Source organism: Centroberyx gerrardi, chromosome 19 (genome assembly GCF_048128805.1).
Source record: "Centroberyx gerrardi isolate f3 chromosome 19, fCenGer3.hap1.cur.20231027, whole genome shotgun sequence".
NCBI lineage: Eukaryota > Metazoa > Chordata > Actinopteri > Beryciformes > Berycidae > Centroberyx > Centroberyx gerrardi.
The window spans coordinates 9,635,510-9,652,621 of NC_136015.1; the positions used below are offsets into that span (position 1 = coordinate 9,635,510).

The following is a 17,112-nucleotide window of genomic DNA, read 5'->3' on the forward strand; positions in this document are numbered from 1 at the left end:
TCCATCATTCTGGCAATTCTGATTGCTGGCAATCACTCCCTACCGCAAATGTGGGATCAAGGAGGACATAATACAGCATAAACTATCCCTCTCCAGGGCCAAAGGGGAAGAGGCTTGGATACTTGATTAGTATACCCACTCAGTGTGGTTGTTTCTTGGACATTCTTGTTTGCTAGCTACCCACACTGTGAGTCTCAGACCCCCTCTCCCACTTTCACCCAGACCTGAGCCTCTGTAGCAGCATGCCAGTAGCATTATGCTCCCTTAGTCACACACTCATTTGATCACCGGCAATGATCATGCACATGTTGTTCCATTCCTTCCTGACTCATACAGTACTCATCTTCCTCTTGTCCAGCTTTACTCTTCTCTTCACTATGCTCTGGAGAAAGGGTGAGCTCACTTTTCTGCATGCATTTTGACAGGAAACCAGTTTGAATTCTGTTACTATACTTTATCATGTTTTTTTAATTCGTTTTATTGATGGTTTTGTCTGGTTTTGGCTATAACTCAGATAGTGAGAGTCTTGTTAGGCTTGCTAGTCTCATCAAGTCCCTGCTGAGCTGTTTGGACTTAGATAGTGAGAGCAGAGTTTAGTCGGAACAGTCTGACATGGCACTGCAGTTACATGAAAATGAGTAGACATTTTCTAATTTGAAAATGGTCTGGTGTTTTGTAATTTGAAAATTACATCAAATTACATAGTGAAACTAATTTGTAGCAGGAGCTGGGAGCAAACTGGGAGTTCAAAGCAGGCCTGGATTCACAAGTACTTAAAAAAAGGTGTTCTCATCGCCACCATGTGTGTTGAGAACGGGTCTGTTTTGCAGCTTTGCAGCTTTGCTCACGCCGTCGTCTGTGGTTGTTTAGTTATAGCAAGCACATAGTTAGGCAGTCAAATTCTTGTTTTACAGCCATTTACCAATGTGTTTCTCAAAGCTGCCGAGCAAGTTTTTTGTAATTAGTCATGTCTGTGTGTGACTCTCTCCGTGCATCTGTCCATTTATGCTTGTTTATGTTCCTGTGTGTCGCTGGAGTCTGTGTCAGCAAAAAAAAATAAAAATAAAATAATTTCTTAAATACTCATACTATATGGAGCCAAAGCCCAATCCAGGAAAAATATGACAATATGAGAACAGAGAAGGAAACAGGGAGAGAGATTTAGAGGAAGAAATAGAAAGAGAGACAGAAGAGAGAGAGAGAGAGAGAGAGAGAGAGAGAGAGAGAGAGAGAGAGAGAGAGAGAGAGAGAGAGAGAGAGAGCAGTATTGGTAGTCCAGTGTTTGGTCGTTGGCCGACTCGCTGGCTGGCTGGCAGGGGCGCTGGTCTGGGGTCTGTGGTTTTGTGGCTGGGGTAATTTAACTGGCGGTTCTGGGTGCCCACCATCCTGCAGGCGTCATGTGTGTGACCAGAGGGACACACACAAACACAGCCGCCGTGCATGCTCAGGGATCAGACACAGACGAGTTCACAGACCTCCACAATCTGTTTATCAAATGTTTTTGTTGAAAAGCTCTGCAGACGCTGTTAAAAAATCTCACGCAATCCCGTCTGGCTGGCCACCATGAGCCACTGCTGGATCGAGACACATACATGCTCTCACACACAAGAACACCCACGTGAGGAAGCACACACACACACACACACACACACACACACACTGAGCATGCATGTGAGCACAAACGCATACCTCTGGTAAGTGGTTATGCAGGGTGTCTTAAAAATACTCAAACTCATTAACTTCCCCCCTTTTCACATGATGTCGGGCCATTCAAAACAAACCATAACAAAACACAGAATTTGAAAGAGAGAGAGAGAGAGAGAGAGAGAGAGAGAGGGAGGGAGAGAGAGAGAGATAGAGAGAGAGAGAGAGAGAGAGAGAGAGAGAGAGAGAGAGAGAGAGAGGAGCTAATGGTGAATCAAAGCCTCACTCAGTCATTAAACATGAGCAGCATCCAAAGTTACAGGGAAAAAGCCTGGTCTGGCAGGCCGGTGACACTTTATATAAAACAGATTCAAGAGGGAAAAAAAAACACACCACACACAAGACATTACAGTAACAGCTCCAAAAATACAAATCAGAACAGAAAATTGTTTTTAGCAAGAAATAGGAAATTAGGGTGACTGATCCCCGGGGCAAAGGGACACCGCCAACTCCATGGCACTCTAATAGCCATAGCTCTACTGTTCCCACCTCCAGACAGCTGTCAAATTGCAGAATGCTATGTATAACATCCACATCAAACACAAAGACACATGTTGGCGAGCGCACATAATGAACACAGACAGCCAGCCCACTCTCACACATGCAGTGCGCACAACCACTTTCCCACACACGCAGCTCACAAGTCTATCTCAAAACCACCTGGTAATCCGAGTCACGGGCACAGACCAAACACGGCGCTTGCGGTTGACGCCTTTCTCGAAAAACATGCGGCGGACGCCATTTAAACAGAGCCGAAACGCTGAGCCGAGGAGGCTTCGGGGCGGCCAAGGCAGACTCAATAGCCTCCAAACCAAGAGCTCAGCAGCATCTCAAGTGGCCTGCCCAGACAGGCAGAAGAGACACAGACACCGTGGCTCGGCGCAAGCCAAGCAGACACTTCCCTAAGTGCTCCGTCTACCCGCTAATGAAATGAGCAGCGCTGGGGAGGTGAGGCTGAAGGTGCTCTGTCTCCGCTTTCCTTTGACGGTGCACGTGCAGATCCAGTCTATACCAGGCATTTCCTAAACCGCGTGCCGCAAAGAGCTCATAGGTGTACCGAGCGTGAGGAGAGAGAAGGAGGTGGGCGTTCTTGTGGCTAACATTTGAGCAGCTCCTTGAGTGAGGGCATCATCTCCTCACCGCCATGCACCGCATAATGCCAGCTTAGCCATTTGTGCAAACACCAAATGGTTCTACAACAACCGAGGTCACGGTCTCACCTTGGTTTCCACCACATAGTTTACGAGAAGAGCGGTTGCTGTACCTAAACCCTGACCGCGTATTTTAGCTGAATCATCCAATTCTTACAAACCTCAGCCACAACCGTAACCGTAACCATAACCATAACCATAACCATAACCATGTCCCTAACTACAACCATGAAGCCACATGGGTGGTCAGCTCTTATTCAACCACAGCCATTCTGCTGCACCATCTTCTTCCACCAAGTTCCCTTCTTATAAATGTTTGAAACTTCTCCTTCATGGAAAAGGATTCACTGTCTGTCCATCACCATAGAGGAAGAAGGGTATAACTTACAATAAATTCAATTAATACACCTGTGGTTTATTATTCAGTCTGCAGTCTAGACATACAAGACATTTTCCAGATTGGTACCAAAAAGACACGCACCTGCAACCATTATGCAACCTCTTAAAACACACACAAATGTACACACACCTATTACTAAAGCATCTGTTCCAGACAACACAGAGCTCCATTGACCATTGACCTGTGTATGTGTTGTTCTATCCATGCATTAGAGAGAGAGAGAGAGAGAGAGAGAGAGAGAGAGACAGATTGATGGAGGGAGGGAAGGAGGGGTAGAGGGAGAGAGCGAGCGTAACACTTACACAACCCACTGGCGGGTGCGGGCACACAGCGCTTATTGAGTCTGAGGGTGTGTGTGTGTGTGTGTGTGTGTGTGTGTGTGTGCGTGTGTGTGAGGGGGAGAGGAAATTGAGCGTGTGGGATTTTATTTGGAGAATCACCTTCTTCTGAATGAGGTAATCCCTCTCTCAGCCTGAGTGGCACTCGGGCCGTTACGCCTTTCCGGTGTCAGCTCACCGCATATTGCTCAAGCAGCGGTCACAGTTCGCGGTGGCTTTGAACGCACCACGTATTACTCAACACTGTTTGTGTAAATAATCACTCACTGATGACTGGGTAGACCCTGGGGGAACAGCATGGCTATTCCATGTAACATGTCCTTATGTGTATGTTTATGTGTGTGTGTGTGTGTGTTCCATGTATCTACTGCATAATGTATATAACACATCATCAGCGGTCACTTTAGCTGCCACGCTTGCCACAAGTGGAAAGCGTAATGAAGGGTTTGTTCCTGCTGCTTCTCTCTCACCGAGCGTGTTTCTCAGGGAAAACATTGGCCTTAAGGGCGCGACCGCAAAAGAGGTCCTATACTCTCTCAAGCCTCTCCTCCGTTGGTTCCACATTTAACAGAATCATTAGAAGTCAATTATCCTTTTTAATGCCGAGGCGTGACTGCGACATGCTGATACACACGTGTACATGACCACACATTTACTCTCACACACACAAAGGCATAAATCAGATATAGGAGTACACATTTACTCACAAACAACACACACACACACACACACACACACACACACCGAATTTTCCATCCTCTATTCAACCTCAGGGGGTTTCTCATGTCAAGATAGGGGTCTGTATGTGGCAAGACACATATAGAGTTGGGAAATGTCTATGAAAGCTGTGTTGATATCGATCAGAGGCCAGAGAGACAAAGTTGAAGTCAGAGAGAAAGAGAGAGAGAGAGAAAATGATAGAGAGAGAAAGAGAGAGAGACAGAGATAAATGCAACGTCCCCTCTTCTCATCCAACCCAGCTTGTTCTCAGGAAGCCATTGACACACAGACCTCATCCATCTTTCTCTCTCTCTCTCCTCTCTCTGTATAGCGGCGATGAGATGATATACGACCGCACTGCAGATGACTCACTGAGCGCTCCTCGACCTTATACATGCAAAGAAAAGGCTGCCTGCTCAGGCGCAGGTACATGCACACGCGATCGCATCCTCTCCTCTTTGTGAATCCGTCACGCCTGCCTATGTCTGTCTGTTCATTCATCTGTCTAGCTCGTTGCCTCCCATCCAAACCTGGGGAATAAAAGCGATTCCCTTATAACAGCATGACTGATTGTGCGCTGCTTGATTTTCACATGTATCTCCGTCCCTCGCTTTGTGGGAAACGGCAAAATAGAAGATGACAGTCCAAAAACTGACGGGGGAAAATCAGGGGGAAACAAAATCCCACGGATCATTGTCGAGAAAAGGAGGAGGCTATAGAATGAAAGGCTGAATAATGATGGTGATGAAGGTGAGGGGAACTGAAAAAGGCGACGGGATGGAGAGGGGGGAAATTGAAAAGGGCCTCGCTTTCCTTGAGGAGAGAAAAAAATATATAATAAAACACGGAGGAGGTGGAGGAGAGGAGAAGAGCCTCATCAATTCAGGAAATGGTACCTGTGGAGCGGGGCTGTGTTTTCCTAACTTCCCTGAAGATCGGGGCGGGTGAGAGGAGGGCTAGGAGACGGGCGGAGGAGGGGTGAGTTTATGTTGATGGAGTGGCTGAGGAGGGAGCGAGGGAGAGTTAAAGGAAATGGAGGGTATAGGTGGCGGAAAGCGCGGGGGGAGTGAGACAGGTTGAAAGGGGTGTGAAGAAATCTCCGGGAGGGGAAGGGGCCAGACGCGGGGTTTTCAATTCTTCATGACTTCATTAGGAGGAACACGTTTAATACCCGCGGGACGCTGATCTGAGTGCAGAAGCAGACGTGCTAATCGGGAGATGGGAGATGATGGATTGTGCATGCATGGATGTGTGTGTATGCGTTTGCGTAGGTGTGTGTATGTGCGTGTGTGTGTGTGGTATTCAGGGCGACACAGTCAAAGTGAGGCTAATTAGTCACAGAACTATTAACCCACAGAACCTCACACATGTATATTGGGAAGGGAGGCCCCCGGAGCAGGAACATTTTGGGGCCAGTGAAAGGGCATTAATTACAATATATTAGCCAGTCTGGCCCTGTAGTGCCGTTTACATATTCATGCTCTATCACTTCATCTTTCTGAGTGTGAAGCCTTTCACAGGACAGGACAAATAGAAGAGAGGGAGAGGGATTGCGAGCCTGCGAAACGTTCGGTGCGAGCCCTCTCTCCCCTCGAACCTGCCAAGAAATGAGCTACAGCAGAAACGGAGAGGAGTAGAGAAAGAGAGAAAGCAAGAGTCCGCAGGCAGACAGACAAAGCTATACCTTTCCGCCTGACCCGTCGGTGCACCTAAACCCAATATGAGCGGCTGATTAGGTAATCGAGAGGAAAGAGTAAAAAAAATAATCCCATAAAGGACAATCTGCTTCCATCTTCCCAGAGCAATATATCTTCTGCTTCTCAATGGAGCGAGACAGGTCCCTATAAAAGCACACCACCCCGCGCTCAAAACCTGACATTATTGGCGTCTTATCAATTACTCAAACATAGACAGAATGGAAATCGTTTGCCATTTGAAAAACGAGAAATTAATACAAGGATACAGATTTATGGATAAGAATATTGAACCGAGGAGGGGGACGTGAGTTAGTGGGCACCGTCAGGAGTTCACAGCAGCGTGACCTCACCTCAGTAGGAAAACTTCTAGGACACCCAGTAATATAATCCCCTGTAAATCAGAATGATCACTCTGTCTCTCTCTCTCTCTCTCTCTCTCTGCCTCGTAGGTCTTGACTGGCAAACTCAGCTCTTTTCTCTCCCTCTCCGATTCCCCTTATTCTCTCCTGCTTAAGCCTCTCGCTCTCCGCACAGCACATTGCTGGTGTGAATACTCTTATTGTGTGCTGCCAAGACCTGACCAAGCAAGGCTCTTTTTTTTCTTCTCCCTGTTCCAGTGTGTAAGCCCACAAGTACTGACACATACTCAACTCTCTGTTATTCTCCATTTAACATAACGGCAAAGGCCCGGAGAGAGGAACAGAAAGAGCGAGCGGGAGTAGGGAGGGCAGCGAGCGAGGACAGCGAGAAGCAACGGGAGAGTAGAATGGTTGGGTAGATGGACAGGACGGCGCGGCGCGGGATAGAGGGGTGGATGTAGGGCAGCGTTGGGCGGGCCCAGAAGGGTGGTAGTGCTCTGTTGTACTTAAAAGTGCTGGGCTGGGTCTGTGTTATGTCTCTTGTCTCCGAGCACGCTGTTACCTTGTTCCCTCTGTCTGGGTGGGTGGCTTTCCTTCTGCCAGAATGGGGCCTATGCACAGGTACGGCAGACATACAGGCCAGGGAAAGCACAGACTGACAAAAGCGAGACGAAGAAAAGAGCACAAAAATAAGCCGCAGCCTTTGAGTCTCAGAATTTTTCAATTAGTTGCATAGTGAGGGACGGCGTGCAGTTTCGCAACGCGGCTACGTTATTTCCTGACCGAGTGTCAACATATCCACGGTGGTAGTTCATCCAAAGGCAAGGCTGGCTCCGGCGGCGAGTCGGCCCATGTGGAAAGTGCACGGGTTTATTTAGGATTCAGCGCTCCGAAGGTGCGAGATGTTCTGGGGCGCTGAAATAAGGGGGCTAAACCCGGAACAATCACAAGCCATCAATTGTTCCATTCTTTTTTTGCCAGGACTGGAAAAAGTCCCAAGCTGCACGTAGCTGGCGATGACTTCCAGAAGGGAAAAGCCCAGAAAAGTCCTTTCCTAGTCTGTTTCTATCAAAGGATTGCACAGTTTGACACTCCATGAAAATGCTCGGCTAATGCGGGTCACACTGTCAAAGGCTATCACCGGAGCGCCGGTGGAGGGAGATGGAAACTTGTGTCAAGGGACGGAAAGAGAGAAAGCGAGAGTGACAGAGAGGAAGGTAGAAAGAGAAAGGGAAGGAGGGAAGTACCTTATGACCGTAAATGAGATTGAAGCAACAGAAGGGGAGAGGGAGAAAGAGAGAGAGAGAGAGACAGAGAGAGAGAGAGAGAGAGAGAGAGAGAAAGCAAGAAGCCATGAAGGAGACATGAAGTCATTACGACAGGCAGAAAGAAAAGCAGGGAGATGGAGGAGAGAAATGAAAGGGAGCAGAAAGTAAAAGCTTTAGCCCTTGATCTCCCTGTTGACCCACTTCAGATGTGTGCCCCGCCAATCATCTCACACACTCCTTCCACTGGCAGCCCAAACAGCTTCACACATACGTGCGTGCACGCACACACAAACACACACACCAGTTGGCAGCAAAAGAGAGAGGGAGCCCTATTATTCTGTCCGAAATGGAGAGAGGGGGAGAAAGGACGAGAGGTAGAGAGGAGATTATAATTTAATAAGGGGCAGGAAATCTCGGTCAAATCCCCCTGAAGGAGCTGAAATGCCTCCGCGCTGGAGGCTACTGGACTATAGACTGACTGGGCTCCATCTGAATGGGCTCCTCTGGCACAGGCAGCGGGGCAGACGACCGAGCCAGCAGACAATAGACCAGGAAGAGAGAAATCCCATTGTACCATAGCTTGGAGCCGTACCCCTATATGAAATACCTGGCCAACAATTTGTAAAACCAAATACCAGCTGTGTGGCTTCTGCTGATGCGCTCTGGATCCATATCGGTGATTTGTATGGTTGGCATGTGAGTGATGATTGAGGCACAATCCACAAAGGTTAAAGTAATTACACAATATTTTCCTGTAAATAAATGTCCATTTTGCTGCTTTCTATTGCCGCCTGGTATAACACAATACTGATTCAACCTGTAAGCCAGTTCAGTCCTTCCTGAGAAAAATCTGGCACACAGGAAGTGATGTGTTTTATGCTTCTGGCAACAGCAACAGCAGTTTGTTTGGAATAAATACAACTGGGTAGTTAGCATGAGCAGTGATAGCCACTATGGCTGAACAGACAGAGAAAAGAGCGCCACCTAAAACAAACTCAAACTTCATCAACAGAAAATCCAAGAAAACCGACATCAAAGTACTGGACACACTATTTGACTGACAGGTGATCTCTGGGAAGCAGCGGTGAGCACCGAAGATGTCGCCAAAATTAAAAATATGAATAACTTGAGGATTTCCACTTTAAACCAGAACAAAATAATACATGCCAGAGAAATGAACCCTCCTCCCGACCCCGCCCCCTAGGGCCTCCAATCTCTCCCAGAGCCATGTGTAATCTGCAGCTTCTTGTGTGTCAGGATGACACACACATGCCGGGACACACACGTCGGGCTGTGAACTCTCGCACCCCATCCATCTAAAAGCCTAGATGTCATTGATTGATATGGATGAGAAACATATCGCTCTGTCTCTTGTCATGTGTCTGCGAGGGGTGTTTGTGTGTAACTATGTGTGTGACACCCCTCTCTCCTCCTCCCTCCTCCTCTCTCTTTCTCTCCTCTTCTCTCTCTGCTCTAACTAGGAGCATAGGAAAATTTGCTAAATCCCTCTCTGCTCAGAAATCACTTGCTCCCCCCATCCACCACCTCCCCTTGTTTTAAATGGAAAATACATTGAACCCCAGTTGAGGACCATTAACTGTTCATTAGCCTCAGGTTGATTGATCGCTCACTTAAAACACAGCTGACCCCAGCTGGGCGAACTGGACTCCAGACTGAACCAGCAGAAAAGAACCCACAAATTTCAGAGGGCCTAGGTCGCGTCAAACACACACACACACACACACACACACACACACACACAGACATACACACACATGCGCGCATGTTAACCAGACCACCAGCATACAGTGCATAGCCCCTCTGACTGTGGTCCTTGCTGAAGTCCACCCCACCCATCAGGATCAATGCAAGTCTTTATTAGCTGCTGGCTCAGACTGCTGGCTGTGTAAGAGGACCCTGCCAGCCCTGGCCTCACACCTCCCAAAACCACCACTGGGCTGTATAAACACGGTTGTGTGTGTGTGGGTGTGTGTGTGTGTGTGTGTGAGGGAGTGAGTGTGCGTGTGTGTGAGCAAACGTCTCTGCTACATGCAAATATGATCCAAAGCTGTAAGATAAGCAGGGACAGAAGAAAAGATTGAAAAGGAGGAGAATCAGGGAGGAGAGGAGGGAGAATTCTCAATGAAGGTGAAAGGATGAGAGGGAGAAACAGTGATGAAGTGCTGTTGTTGTACATGGAGGCATCAGATAAAGAGTGAATGGATGATATACTGTAAAAAGTGGGGTAACAAACTGGAACAATGTAGGGCTGTTGACATAGTATAGGCATACAGGACAGAAAAAAACTACTCATTGTAGACATCCAGCCGCCCCTCACATATCCTGCAATAGTCCTGCAAGGCTTTCCAAGCAATTTCTATTGGGGTTGCCGAACCAACAGCGCAGTGGCAGTGCTGCAAGCATGTGATAAGTGGGACTTCTACTGCGGCTACATCTGCACAGTCAAAATCAGTCTGCTTTTTTAGTATGAAATGCATAAAAGACGCTGTTTGGCTGCGGCCTGCGATGCTGACATGCGTCCGCGGGGCCGTGTAAAAACTGTGAGAACACGGAGCGCTGTGTCCCATCGGAGCGGTGTACTGTGGGCCCACGCCAGGCCTTATGAAGGCTATAAGAGCCACCAGGGAGCAGCACAGGTCAAACCAGACAGCATGAGGAGCTCTGGGAGGTGTCAGACACTGTCGGGGAAGGAGGACAACAAGCGGAGGCCTGGGAACGTGCCCGGTCCTATTTCACACTACTTCACACCGCCGGATGTCTGATTTAGTTTGTGCTTTCACCACAGATACAGTCTGAAGTAAACATAAGCCTGCAAGTCACACACACACATCCGACCGCACATGCACGCACACAAACATATGGACACAAACATAGTCTGGGCAGCATTGTGCAAACCCCTCAGTGAAGCAGCGGTGGTATATTGTGCCACTGGGTGAGCTGTCAACGCAGACTGAACTTCATGCTGTTTAACTTACGGAATATCCGAGCGCTCCTGAGGCTTCTGGCGCTCGCTCACTTACCCCTGAAAACTAATAATGCCATCGGTAGCGGGCTTACAGAGGTACACACAATAATAGAGTACATTTCCTAGTGGAAGTGCACAGTAGGCTACAGGTCAGTCAATTAGACTCGGGCCGACATCTAAACTTGGCAATATAATCACAATGAACCTTCCAAAAGAAAAGGGGGAAAAAAAACTGGCTTGCGGAAAACAGCAACAGCCAAACTTCTCATTAATATGTCTGAAATCATATTTGGATTATTTGTAGTCATTAGCTGAAATATGCTTGATTTTAGACAGACGACAAATTGGGTGTGCTGTTACCTAATTTGCTCTTGATCCAGCACGGCTCTATAGACATGTTTGTTAAATATCAAGGAAGGAGGGAGACAGAGACATGCTGGTTTGCCAGGAGCGCTGTGTCTTGTTTCAATAATCATAGTTTGCACACAGAGGAAGGGGAAACAAAAAAGTGGCTAAACAGGACGCCGCAGGTCTGCAGTCGGCCATGACAACAGCACAATCACTGGCAATATAATGGTCTCACTGTTTCTAAAATAAAGGAAGCATTACAGCGCGCATTGGCAAACACTAGTTAGGTTTCAATGAATTTTCTACAGCAATGACAGTTTGCTTGTTTGCTTTAATCGCACAATATTACTCTGTTGTGTCAACTGCTTTGCGCATGTGGTCTCACAACGATGCAACGCAGGGAGGAAACAACAACATCACTTCATCGGTCTCTCACATCTGTTACGTCCTGTGCATCATCATGTCAGTTAAGCAGCACCCAGATGAATGAGGGAAAATTCACCCATCAGTCAGTGTCCTTTTGAGAGGGAGATCTGAGAACGAACCGCAGATGTTGCAGAAAGGGGGGGGGAGGATGGAGTGTGGGAGGTGAGACGGAGGGAGGAGAGGAGGGATAAATCTGTCCAAGCCTGGAGCAGGACAGGGGAAGCGTGCCTCTTCAATATGGGGGTTAACTCAATATTTCCTCCCTGAGAAGTTATGATGCAGATGGGGAAGTGGATGTCCCTCGTCTCCCTCTCTCTCTCCCTCTCTTACTCCCTCTCTCTCTCTATTCCTCCCTCTGACCTCCTCTTCCGTCCTGTCGACACCTCTTCCAACCCCTCCGCACTCTTGACATTAATCGTGACCCGGGTGACTCCCCGTTCAGTTCCCCTCTGTGTGATTGATTTCATCAGGGCTCCTTTTTATATTAAAACCAGATCTGTTCATTCCCCCCCGCTCTTATCTCCACGGCCCAGTCATCAGGAGGTGATCAGAGAGAGACAATGGAATGTTCCAGCTGCTACGAGACGAGATGTAATGACAGAGATCAAAGGCAGCGGCGCTCGCACCGCATCGGGTCCACATCGGGTCCACATCGAGTCCACATCGTCGGCCTGGGACAGTTCAGGGGGACCGAACGCTCCCCTCATAACAATACCGCAAAAAAAGTGCGGTATATGACTTATGAAGATTTACGAATTCTGTGCATGCCATATGAAAGGGAAGACACGTCCCACACATAACCCACACCAATTACCGGCAATCGTAAATATGATTTAATTTAGTGAAACACAGACAAGGAATTATTTGCACATCTGTTACCATTGTAAACACTGCAAAATCAGGGTGAATTTATGGGTAATGGGCTGTAAAAGTGTCTGGTCTGCGCCCAAAATGTTGCCGCTAAGGTTGAGTACTGTACATCAGGAAGGAGGAAAAAAAACAAGAGAGCGTTTAATGACAACGAACATTCGGATAATTACGTGGCGCTAAACGAACTCCATTTCCTCGTTCACCTGTTCCATGGAATGCCTGTAGCGCTGCCAAGAACCAGTAAAACAGCACATTCAACCTCCGCGAGGCTAGACGTAATAATAGCCCTCTCATTATGCATTATGTACCAAACGGTTGAAATTAGGTAGAAATAAAGAAACACTGAAGAACTATTTGTCTGTCTTTGAATGAGATCTGTGCTCGGCCCTTTAATCAGATCATATCAGTCTACCTAGCATGGCGATAGCGCCGCACAATCAGAGTTTGTGAGGTTACGATAAGACTAAAGGGGACTACCCCACTCCACATGCATCTAATGGTTCATTAGGGGGCTGATTCTCAGGATTAGATATGTGTTTATCTGTGACCTGGCAGCCAGAAGAAGGGGACATTCTTGAGAGTCTGGAGTTAGTTTAGATTGATGGGCCCTCGCTTAGATAATCACCAGACCAAAAGAGGGCTGAAGCAGCTTCTTTGTCTCCACTTGGCAGCTGGAGAGGACGGGAGGATTGGTGGGAGGAATATGAGAGTTAGAGAGGAATAAAACTTACACCACAGACATGAGAATGAGACACATCCTTGGACAGGAACGGAGCAGAGGGGGTGGATGGAGTGGATCTGGGAGGCAGCGGAGGCCAGGCTCCTTAAACAGAGCCTATCCAGAGCAAATAAATCAAAACGGAGACAGAGACTAGTCCTGTGTCTTTACAGGCAACACAAGGTGCACATGTTCCTCCCAAAAAACACACGGAGCGATGGCCTCGTCAGGTTGCACCTTTCAAACGTCTGGGTGATGCAGCTGTAGGCCTGCAGGAGCTTTACAGGTTTTCCTCCCAAAGAAGTCACTCTTGAAAAGCTTGGGTAAAAGGTCAGTCTCCTCCGAACCTAAATACATTCCTTTCTTAAACACAGCAAGCTCACTGCACCCTATGAGTTTACTGTTTTACACATAAAAGGCCTAATGTGGAACATTAATGAAGCAGAGAGAGTGAAAGGTGTGCTTTTGCGGAATCCGAATCAGTCCTTCCAGTGAACTAAACCTCTCCAAGGGTGGGATCCTCTGCGGTGTTATTACTCCAAACAAACCTAAATGAACCGGCCCACCAGAAGAAGGAATGAAAGGGATGAAGAGAGCGGCGGGATTGGGGAGAGGAGAAGTGGGTGTTGAGCGGCCCTTTCCCCGAGTTTGTTTACAAGTTGTCAGTGGGCAAATAGGTGTGAAGTGGAGCGAGAGGCGCCAAGAGAAGTGCGGAAGTCGGAATGATGTGGGTCGTAATAATGGGGAACGGTGACTCAGATCCGGTTGACTACGTGATCTTTAACAGCGCCTGCCCTGCCCAGGCAGACGCCTCAAATCTATGTACGAGCGTGTGAGCTCATAGGTGAGAAAATTTGTAATTTCCTTAGGGACACACCCTTGTTAATGATCTGCCAAATTTTACATTCAACAGACTTTATGTTCTGTTAAACACCTGATACTTTAACGGCTCCAGAAAATGACTCACAGTACCTCTGTAATTTATCTGATGTAGACTTCTTTCTCGCAGCGTGTCCAAAGAGAAAAGTTCTATTCTATTCCGTTCTATTCTGTTCCGAAAGCTTGGGGAAAAGGTTGCAGTGCAGATCTACATGGGAGACAAGTTTAACAGTGTGCCATTTTAACTGTCAGAGCAGAAGATATCATCTGCGGTCTGATTAAGGGACTTGAACGGCTTCCACTGAACCAAACAAAGTCGAGACTGACTTCCAACAACTGACACAGCAGCTTAATGGCAAGAAATGGAGAGACGGCGGAGAGAGAGAGAACGAGAAAGAGAGGGAGGGGGAGAGAGAGAGAAAGAAAGAGAGAGAGAGAAAGGGAGGGGAGGTAGAGAGAGAGAGAGAGAGAGAGAGAGAAAGCTGCTCGAGTTCCTCGGATGACACAGAGCAGGCCACTGCGGGAAACCTCAGCTCCTTCATTCACTGTGGTCTGAGAACATAAAAAGCACCACACCGTTTGATCTCCAGACTTGAATACGTCTCACAACTTCATAAAAAAAAAACACAGCTTTGGAAAGCATATTCCCCAATTATTCCCCCCATCGACCCCCTCTCCCCACCTCTCTCTCTCTCTTCTCCTTCCTTCCATTCCTCCCACATTAGGGATTCTGTCTTTGATATCAAAGTGGGATGAAGATTAAAGTCCGGGCGAGGGGAAGAGCTGCGTGGTACGGGCAGCCGGGCAGTTGGCCACGGCTTGGATGGGGCTCGATCCACCGAGTTATTTGCCCTCTATCTGCCCACTGTTAGCTCTGTTCTACTGACCGAGGACGGCCGGGAAATGAAAGGAGCGCCTTTGTTTCGTGACAGCTCTCATCCAAGTTGACATAATCATCGCAGAACACAGCCTACATTAATAACAGCGCTAATAGATCTCGGTCTTCCGCCCTGGCCACGTGCAAGACACATCCGTACACACTAGAACTTAATCCTCTATCATCCACTCACACACCCTCGTGTCCCTCGTGCTCGGCCTCGAGAACATCTCTGGAAGGATTTAAGAGTCTGTCGGGGAGGAATGTGACCCTGCAGTAAAAGCCAGCGATGGTTCTTCTTCCCTTTGAACCTCCGGCCTGCTCTCCATCCTCCCTCCGCATTCATCAAGTGGCATCGGCCCACCGGCCAAGCACCCATCAGTCAAAACCCGCCAGGCCATCGCCGCCGCCTCGCCTCCCACTGGGCATGCTCCGTGACCCGCCGTAACCCAGGAAATGTGACCAATTATGAAGCACTTGCAAAGATCAGAGGGTCAAATCCCATGTCAGTCACTTTCTGGGATCCTGTTATTTCACCCTTGGTCAGTCTTTGCTGGTCTGTGCCTGTCTAGCCAGAGTCTTTACCACATACTGTATGTAGAGAGAATGATCTTTACCTTAGGATTTCTCCACAGAGTCATTTCAACAAACCAAGGAGACTGAGACCCTTTCCTTTCCCAGTGTGTTTTTTTTCTTTCTATGAAGATGTTGCAGGCAAAGTGACAATGCCAAACATGATTCATCTTTATTGAATGTCTTCAGCCATGTTAACCATCTAGCCTTAGAGCTGGTGGTTGAGCCTGGAGTGTCTGTCACTCTAATAATGCGGTTGCATTCCCATTCCTACTCATGGAATGCTGTCAGTGGCTTTGCCCTAATCGGAGACAGGAATTTTAATAGCGGGCTCATAAACATACCACCGCTCCTTAAAGCAGACACCCAAATACACAGAAATACGTCCTAATGGTTATCCACTATGGGAAAAATCTTTTAACACTCCTATGTCATATTTCTTCGCACTCAACACATCAACTCCTCATCAATTTTCAAACAAATCAAGAAAAAAAATGTCCTACATTGCAAAAGCATGTCCATCTTAACAAGTCATTCAGTCTCTTATATAATCTTGAATTTTTATTTTCCTTAAAACAAGTGAAAAATTTTCCCAGTTGGGTGAGATAATTCCACAGTTTCATGTTTCACATTGATTTTTTCTAGAAACAAGTGCTATTATCTTGAAATAAGGCAGACTATGTCAGATCACTGGCTTCAATAAAATTACTTCAAGAAAACTCTTCAAAACAAGTTGATTTGCACTGGAAACTCACTCCATTGGCAGATACTTAGAAAAATACAATTTTATGACTCAGTGATATATTAAATTGTTAAAATGGATATTTTGCTGTAAAAGACCTAATCCCAAGATAAACCACCACTACTCATTCTACAACTCAATTGCAAAAGGGACCTGGGAATAAGCCTGTAACCAGTCATCATTTATGTGATAACTATTGCCATCATTGACTTCAAAGAAAGAAGGACGGAGCAATAGGGGGAGTGTTTGCATCAGTGGAAAGCCTCAACCAATCCTCTAATACTAGCCAGGACCATTTCCATACCGCATTCTGGCTTCATATCCTCCATGACCTCATTTAACCTAAGTGAGCGTATGTTCACATCCAAATGGCAGAGGAAGTCTGGCTTTCAAAAACAAAGTATTTGTATTTACCATTTGCAATCAGGCCCAAAATCCCGCAATTGCAAAATAGCAACAGCATGAGCACAATGTTGTTGTTGTTGTTTTTTTAATCAAGAGAAATGGCATGTGTTCTTGTGTGCGCATGCATGCCGAGTGTGTTTTCCTGTGAGAGAGTCTGCAGCACATGGGCCCGAGTGTGTGTATGAGAAACAGGGAGAGAGGAGGCGGGGTTGAGGCTGGAGCCTCTGCTAGAGCAATTATCTTGTTCCTCAAACCTGCCGTTTAATGGAAATCCTAGGCCTTAGCCAAACTACACGCCTGTCTTTAGGTATGAACCTCCAAACTGATTTCTCTCCCCCTCTTCTCTCTCTCTCTCCCTCTCTCTTTCTCTCCCTCCCTCATTCCACAAAATATTTTCATAGGAGATCTGACTTCACTGGGTTGCTATTAGTTCCACAGGTGTGGAGAAAGAAACTCCATTAAAATACCCCTGGACATTCCACCACTGCACTTGCCATGGTCTTTCTACAGGCCATGTCACTCTCTCTCCCTCTCTCCCTCTCTCTCTCTCTCTCTCTCTCTCTCTCTCTCTCTCTCTCTCTCTCTCTCTCTCTCTCTCTCTCTCTCTCTCTCTCTCTCTCTCTCCCCATCGGTCTCATCACACAATTCATT

The 17,112-nt window shown here is 47.3% G+C and overlaps 1 protein-coding gene across 1 annotated transcript in view; it reads right to left on the reverse strand.

Moving 5' to 3' along the window:
* Window positions 1-17,112, reverse strand: part of col8a2 (collagen, type VIII, alpha 2) — a 44,894-nt gene that overhangs the window by 11,026 nt on the left and 16,756 nt on the right. The window lies entirely within an intron of this gene.